Raw genomic sequence first — 6,439 nt, 5'->3', positions numbered from 1 at the left:
AACAAACAGAACATACAAAACGCATACTCGTGATAAACATATGTAGGTTATTAACTGCACTTTATACACAAAATGTATAGAGGGCATTTAACAGAATTTTCACAAATATTTCATAATTTAAAAAATTAAATTCGTTTAAATTATTGGAAGCAAGTAAAGGTTGCAATTTATTGTCTGAGACAGATATTCATTGGCACTGTAGAAGCATTTATCAATCAGGTATTTTTTATTTGGTTCATGCTTAAATTTACTTTTGTCTTCCATCTCTTTAATTTGGGCTGGACTTACATTTGAGCTTTTTTTGTAAGTGGCTTACATGAGTCTGACTTCTGATTTGCTACATTGAGAATGTGGACGTCTTTACAATGCCTTGAATTGTTGTTATAGTAGCTATAGTTGGTTTGAAGATTACAGAGACTTTTACTAACCATTTCCAGGCATATTAAAATACATGTAGGTGGCATTTTTGATATCTTTATCTGTTTAAATAAGAATCTACAGTGTGTTTGTGGTGCACTGTGAGTCATGATGCGATTAGCTCTTTTTTGTATTACAAAAATTTCTATTAATTTTGACTTGGTTTAGCCCCAAAAACTTACGGCATTGCAACTTATTGGAAATAATCAAAGTACACAGTTCTAACACATTCTGGGTTACATAACTTGAATCGTATTCTTAAGGCAAAATACGCTGAATTGTGTTTCTGAGGAAGGTACATAACCTGCTTTTTTTATTTATTTCATATGGCTTTAAAAACAGCATCAGATTACATCAGTAATACAGCATCAAAATTACATCTGGTACATTTTGAGATAAAAGATATATGTACAATACATATTGATTATAAGATAAAACACTGATATTGACAAATGTACATAATATCAAGTCACATAGAATAAAATAATAAGTCATGTACAATTTCATAAGGTGAGCATATAGTTGTGATTACTGTACTGCTCAAGGATGGGTGTCCAGTCCTTTCAGTCAGGCAGTAACTTCTCCCTTAAGCAAATGAAGGTCCTGGAAGGTGCCTTGGAATTTCCTTAAGGGGCATTCAGTGGCGATGTGCTGTAGTGTCTGTTTCTTGTGTCCACAGTCGCAGTCAGGTTCTATCAACCACGCCCAATTTATGCCTTCAGTAGTGACAATTTTGATGCTCTGTTCAGGACTGGTTGAGTGATGTCCAGGATCTCCTTGGTAGCTCAAATCTGACAGGGCATTGGCTCGGATCTTTGATTAGATTATATGAGTCTGGATTGGAGGAAGATTATTCTCAGCGCCAAGCATCATCAGTGTTAAAACATTCTCTTACTAAACCCACTCCACCTTCCATGATGGTTTACGAGACCTTAGTCGAGATTGGGAGATGAGGTCTAGATGTACAGGGAGTTGACGGTTGTCAAGGCATATTTGCCACTCTTTTTTCACTGCTAGCTGTCTTCGTAAGTGGGGAGGATGGATGTTGCACAGAACAGGGAGCCACTGGGTTGGTGTTGACTTGATGGTTCCCAGTATCAGCCTTATAGTATTATTGAGTTGAATATCTACTGCTCGCGTATCTACTGCTGTTTAACCACGCAGAACTGCGGTATTCTCCTACTGAATAGACAAGAGCAAGGGCTGATGTCCTGAGGGTTATCACATTCGTTCCCCAGCCATTTCCTGTCAGTTTTTTCTTATGTTATTTCTAGTTTTTATTTTGCTGGCTGTTTTCTCCAGGTGGGCTCTGAAGGTGAGAGTGCGTCTAGCGTTAATCCCAGATATTCTGGTTGAGGGTTAACATATGATTTCCAAAAGCGATTCTGGGTGCATAGTGTGCTTGCTTGTGGTTTAGGTGAAAGCAAGCTGTCTCTGTCTTCATGGCGTTGGGTTTAATTCGCCATAATTGGAAATATTAATCCATCTTTTTCAGATCGTTTTCAAGAGTAATTTCTAATGTCTGGAAGTCGACAATTGGCTAATTAAACATATGTCGTCGGCTTAAATGAACTTTTTAGAGTAAGTGTTTGGTAGGTCAGATATGTATATATTGGAGAGCAGAGGTAAAAGAACTGATCCCTGGGGAAGGGTGTTATTGAGTTGGTAGTTGTGGCTTTCCTTGCTATTAAAGTGTACTTCGATGTGTCTATTTGCCAGCATGTTGTTAAGCAGTGTGACCAGTTTTTTACAAGGTATGATGCATAGGAATTTCAGCAGCATTCCTTGTCTCCATTCTGTATCATACACAGATGACAGATCAATATATGCAGCTTTGGATTTTTTCTTTTCTTCAAAGCCCCTTTCGATATGTGCAGTTACTGCTAGTACCTGGTCGCTGCAGCTCCTTTAAGGTCTAAAGCCAGCCTGTTCAACTGGTATCTTCTCCTCAACAGTGGGTTTTATTCTGTTAAGAATGAGCCTCTCAACCAATTTATAGCAGGCACTTCAATCTTCAGGATGCTTTCCCAGTTTTAGGATTGCTGTTGCTCTGTTTCTCATAAAAAGGGCTGACAGCCTTCCAGTCTGCAATATGTTGTTGAAGAATTCTCTCAACCAATGTAGAGCATTGGGGCCGCAATGCTTCAAACATTCTGGGTATATGCCCTAGATGCCTGTGGTTTTCCTTGTTTTTGGGTCCTTAATGGCCTTGGAGATCTTGTATGTCTCAAGATTCTTTGAGGCGTCAGTTTCACATGTTCTTCCTTTGACGCCCTTCAGTTCTGCTCTGATTTCTCTAGTTTTCTTCTTATCTGTCTCTGGCGTTCTACGTGTAAGATTAGATTAGATTAATACTAGTTCCATGGATCACGAATATGATATTTCGTTATGATGTGGAACGAGTCAAATTTTCCAATACATGAGATAATTAAGTTAATTTAACAACATACTTAAGTTAATATAACAACTTTTTCATTTTTTGTGTTTTTTTATTTTTTTTTAATATTTTTTTTATTTTTTTTTTTATTTATATCTAAAAATTCCTCTATGGAGTAGAAGGAGTTGTCATTCAGAAAGTCTTTTAATTTCTTCTTAAATACTTGTTGGTTATCTGTCAGACTTTTGATACTATTTGGTAAGTGACCAAAGACTTTAGTGCCAGTATAATTCACCCCTTTCTGTGCCAAAGTTAGATTTAATCTTGAATAGTGAAGATCATCCTTTCTCCTAGTATTGTAGTTATGCACACTGCTATTACTTTTGAATTGGGTTTGGTTGTTAATAACAAATTTCATAAGAGAGGGTCGTGCGGTAGCGTTCTTGCTTCCCACGCCCGAGTTCCCGGGTTTGATTCCCGGCGGGGTCAGGGATTTTCTCTGCCTCGTGATGGCTGGGTGTTGTGTGCTGTCCTTAGGTTAGTTAGGTTTAAATAGTTCTAAGTTCTAGGGGACTGATGACCATAGATGTTAAGTCCCATAGTGCTCAGAGCCATTTGGACCAGCCATAAGAGAGTATATATGCTGAGAAGCTACTGTGAATATTCCTAGATCCTTAAATAAATGTCTGCAGGATGATCTTGGGTGGACTCCAGCTATTATTCTGATTACATGCTTTTGTTCAATAAATACTTTATTCCTCAGTGATGAATTACCCCAAAATATGATGCCATATGAAAGCAACGAGTAAAAATAGGCGTAGTAAGCTAATTTACTAAGATGTTTATCACTAAAATTTGCAATGACCCTTATTGCATAAGTAGCTGAACTCAAACGTTTCAGCAGATCATCAATGTGTTTCTTCCAATTTAATCTCTCATCAATGGACACACCTAAAAATTTGGAATATTCTACCTTAGCTATATGCTTCTGATTAAGGTCTATATTTATTAATGGCGTCATACCATTCACTGTACGGAATTGTATGTACTGTGTCTTATCAAAATTCAGTGAGAGTCCGTTTACAAGGAACCACTTAGTAATTTTCTGAAAGACAGTATTGACAATTTCATCAGTTAATTCTTGTTTGTCAGGTGTGATTACTATACTTGTATCATCAGCAAAGAGAACTAACTTTGCCTCTTCATGAATATAGAATGGCAAGTCATTAATATATATTAAGAACAACAAAGGACCCAAGACTGACCCTTGTGGAACCCCATTCTTGATAGTTCCCCAGTTTGAGGAATGCGCTGATCTTTGCATATTATGAGAACTACTTATTTCAAAATCCTTTTGGCAACATCATTGGGACTTATATCATAACTATTGTGTACTGTTTTCACTGAAGTCACACCCAGCCTTGGCAGTAAGTGCCATGCCTTTCTACTGAAACTCATTTCATTCATTAATGTGTGCCATTTTTCTCGGCGAGTGAGTCCAAACATTGCAAAAACTCATTCTCCAAGTATCCGTTATAGATTTCAGTGAATTCCTGGCTCCATGCAGGAATGTTTGTTTTCTGATAGCCCCTGAGGACATGCTTTCTGGCGATGAATAATAGCAGGCCCACAAATCGTCCATTGAATGTTAAACTCTAGCTCAGAAGTATAGTTCTCCCAGTTAGATTTACCAAAATTCCATTGGGATTTAGGAATCGATCTGCTGACAGGAATTTGTGTCCCCATGTTGAGCAGAACAGGCCTATGTTGACTGCGAGGAAATTCAGAGAGGACTTTCTTGTTGCAACATAAAGGTATATTTTGTACATCTTTTGTGACGAAGCACAAATCTGGACAGTAATCTCTACCCCATCTAGCAGAATGGAATGTGCTCCTGTCTTTGGGGTCATATATTAGAAAAATATTGTGCATCTCTGCCCATTTGAATACTTCTTCGCAGTCTTGGTTGGTGTAGTTGTATCCCCATTGAGTTCTGTTGCTGCCTGCTCATTCCAGTTTAAATGTTGGTCAATCCGCACTCTGAGAAGCTTTGCAGTACACACCTTTTCTGCTTGTTTGTTTTACTGCATAATGCACTTGTTTCCCTCTTGACACTTACTTCCATAATGTACAAGGCTTACAACATTGTTTCTGCCATTTGCCAATAGGTGGCGACAACACTAAGTAGCGGTCGAAAGAAACAGATCGCAGACGTCAGGCAGTTAGCTTGGACCTTGGTCAACATAACCACACTCAAACATTAGTCGGTTTGTGTCTGCATCATAAAGTTGTTCTTGATTGAAACTGTCAGTTTACGAGCCTAATTCTCATCATTTGCGGGAGGTGTTACTGTTTTGTTTCAATATGAATAAAACAGTGGCCGAGTCTCATCAAATGCTGTCAAGTAAGTATGGTAAGGACGCTATTAGTGAAAGAACGTGTCGTGAGTGGTTTCGACGCTTGTGATTTTAACGTCATAGACCGGCAAAGTGGTGGAAGAGAGAATGTTTTTGAAGATGCATAATCGGAGACTCACGTCAAACACAAGAATAATTGGCACGATTGGTGGGAGTGACACAGCAAGTCATTTCAAAACGTCTCAAGGCTATGGGCACGATTCAGAAAGAAGGAACTTAGGTCCAGTGTGAGCTGAAACCAAGAGATGTTGAACGGCATTTGTGTGTTTGTGAACAGTTGCTTCAGAGGCAAAAATGGAACGGATTTCTGCATCGCATTGTGACCGGGGACGAAAAATGGGTTCATTACAATAACCCTAAACGCAAAAAAACATGGGGATATCCTGGTCATACTTCCATGTCGACAGCCAAACCGAATATTCACGGCTCCAAGATCTTGCTCTGCATTTGGTGGGACTAACTCGGCATCATGTACTATGAGGTGTTAAAACCAAGTGAAACAATCACAGGTGCACGTTATCGAAGGCAGTTAATGCGTCTGAGCAGAGCATTAAAAGACAAATGGCCACAATACAGTGAGAGGCACGATAAAGTGATTTTGGAGCACGACAACGCTCGACCCCACGTTGCAAAAGAGATCAAAACATACTTGGAAATGTTAAAATGGGATGTCCTACCCCACCCGCCATATTCTCCAGACATTGGTCCCTCTTGACTATCACCTGTTTAGATCAATGACACATGGCCTGGCTGACCAACACATCTCGTGAAGAAATTACAAATTGGATCAATTCGTGGTTCACTTCAAAAGATGAACAATTTTATCGACACGGGATTAGTACACTGCCTGAAAGATGGGAGAAGGTAGTGGCCAGCGATGGCAAATACTTTGAATGATACATGTGTAACCAATTTGTTTCATTAAACCCTCAAATGTCGGCGGAAAAAAGGCGGTAGCAAAGTTGTACACCCTGTATAAAGTTATTTTTTTTTAATTTAAAGTCAAATTATTTAAACAAAACTATGACTGTAAGTATTAAGGTACTTTTTCTTCTATATCGCCAACTAAGACACTTTTTACGTCATCTTCAAATAACAGAATTTTGGCTCAGCTTTGTGGGACCTGTTAATATCATTGATATAAATGAGAAACAACAATGGACCCAGGATGCGGCCCTGTGGAACGCCTATTACAGGTTTTTTTTGGTTCTGATAGGAGTTTAAAATT

Source organism: Schistocerca cancellata, chromosome 10 (genome assembly GCF_023864275.1).
Source record: "Schistocerca cancellata isolate TAMUIC-IGC-003103 chromosome 10, iqSchCanc2.1, whole genome shotgun sequence".
Lineage (NCBI taxonomy): Eukaryota > Metazoa > Arthropoda > Insecta > Orthoptera > Acrididae > Schistocerca > Schistocerca cancellata.
The sequence above is the reverse complement of the archived record's forward strand: the minus strand, read 5'-3'. Positions refer to the sequence as shown.